The sequence below is a fragment of the Nematolebias whitei genome, chromosome 10 (assembly GCF_014905685.2).
Source record: "Nematolebias whitei isolate Nwh7 chromosome 10, NemWhi1, whole genome shotgun sequence".
NCBI lineage: Eukaryota > Metazoa > Chordata > Actinopteri > Cyprinodontiformes > Rivulidae > Nematolebias > Nematolebias whitei.
Window position 1 is genome coordinate 15529192 of NC_056507.1, and position 2197 is coordinate 15531388.

At 53.5% G+C, this 2197-nt stretch overlaps 1 protein-coding gene across 1 annotated transcript in view; it reads left to right on the forward strand.

The window, feature by feature from the left end:
• Positions 1-2197, forward strand: part of cdh13 (cadherin 13, H-cadherin (heart)) — a 413855-nt gene that overhangs the window by 411188 nt on the left and 470 nt on the right. The window lies entirely within an intron of this gene.

Sequence of the window (2197 nt, forward strand, 5' to 3'; positions counted from 1 at the left end):
TTTTTTTTTTTTTTTTTTTTTTTTTTTTTTTTTTAAAGAAAGAGAAGAAAGAAGAATAAATAAATAATAAAAAAGAAGAAGATAAGACGAGAGACCACCATGACAAAACAACATGCACAGCACAATGCCACCCACAATATCACCATGAAACATTCAACATCGCACAATGAATCATCTAGCTTCCGCCACTACCCAACCTAGCGTGCATCTGTCAAAGCACCTGAATCCAAACACCCGCGCAAGCACGCCCACCACCACCAGATTTCTCCAAAAGAATGCCCAATAGTGGACGCGGGGGCCCACAGACCCGCCCCCCCAGGACACAATGGCAACATAGGGAGGACCGGAGCCACAGACACACAGCGGCCCACAGGCCCGGAGCCCCAAGAGTCTCCCAACAGGGAGAACCGCACCCCACCAGAGAGGAGCAGAGGAAAGAACCGGGTGACCCCAGCCACCACAATGCAGAGCCTCCAGGAAGCTGCAACGACGAGCCCACAGGCCCGGCCAGCGACCCATGCCCCCCCCAAGTAGATCCGGCCATGGACACCGAGCCCCAAGCCCCGAGGCCATACCACCCCCTAGCAGAGCCCCGACAGAGCCAGGGCACCCAGGCCCCGCCAGGCAGCAACCAGGGCGGACCGACGTGCACCCCACCACCCAGCCCAGACACCGAGAGCCACCAATGCACCGGCGGCAAGGGAGTCCCCCGCCAAAGGGGGGCACGACCGGGGGGAGTGGACCCCACACCAAACGTGGGGCCCAAATTGATCCAAGAGAGGGGGGACCACCAAAAACCCAACCCGAGCAACCAACAGGCACACACAGATAGCCCGACAGAATCTCTGTCGGGCCGACCGCATGCACCATCTACCTGACAGCGACCACAGGCCGGCCCCAGCCCAAGGGGCAGAGCAGCAGGGAGCCGCAGCCGAGGAGGGCCGGCTCTCACATCAAGAGCCCCGCACCATAGGCCCGGAGACGCCCCAGCACGCCACCCATGCACCCCCCCCACACACAGAGCACCCCCACCGCAAATGTCACACAGGAAGACCAGCCAGTGCCCCGATGAGGCGAAGCCACGCCCCCAACCGCCGCCCTACACCACCAATGACCACACGTACACTACCATAGCCGACCCCCCGCCAAAAGCCGGCAGCCACCCCGGTCAGAGTGCCGGCCATCGCAACCAGGAACCTAGATTAAAAGAATCGGAACAGCCCAGGAGGAACCGAAGCACCGGCCCCAACACTGACCGCCCCCAAGGCCCAAAGCCCACCCACAGCCCAGACCCCAACAATGCGCCCCCCCCCCCCTCCATCCCCGACCCCTAGTGTCACACATGTACATTTGTAATCCAAGCCTTGTACAATAATCTGTAATGCACCTCAGTCCACACTGTACCTTGGCCTGCTTTGTACCAACTTCAGCATCCATCCCATCATATAAGGTGTCTTTTAGACCTAGACATGTTTTATGTTAGAGGAGAGCTCCCTTGCAGGAGTCAAAAAAACAGCTCTACCACTCTACATGTTTTGACATGCCTACAACAAAATTAAGAATTGTTTGGGTTTTATCGATTGTCCATTTCAAAATGCTAATTTTACAATTTCAGTTCAGATTTTCACAATTACACCTATTGAATGACTTTTACTGTTGATAGCTTGCAGAGAGAACAATCTGTGCTGTGTTGCTGTAAATTGTTTAAACAGTAGTCCCTCAATAATTGTGTTCAACTTTTGCAGACTCACTCTTTTGCGGGTTTTCAAAGTAAGATTGTGCACGTTGTTTCCCGGTGGCCTGGCCCGCTCAGCGATCGCCAAGCCCACCCCCCTCCTTTCTCTTTCTGAGGATGTCCATCACAGCAGAGAAGATAAACACAACAGGCGGGTACACTTCCTATGACAGACAGCCTCAGAAACAGAAAGGAGGGGACAGGGTGGGGTCTTGCTTTCCCCATCGCTGCTGTGGGAGCTTCAGTGAGACGGACACCAGAGTGAGCGGTATGAATTGTTTATTTAAAAATAATCAAGCGCGACCCAAACTAAGCCTTACCTCAAACTGAGCTGACCCGACTCAAACCAAGCCGGGACATTTCCTGAGCCAGGAAACTGAACCGGAAAATGTTCCAGTGCTCCCGATGGCCAGTCTATATATATATATATATATATATATATATATATATATATATATATAT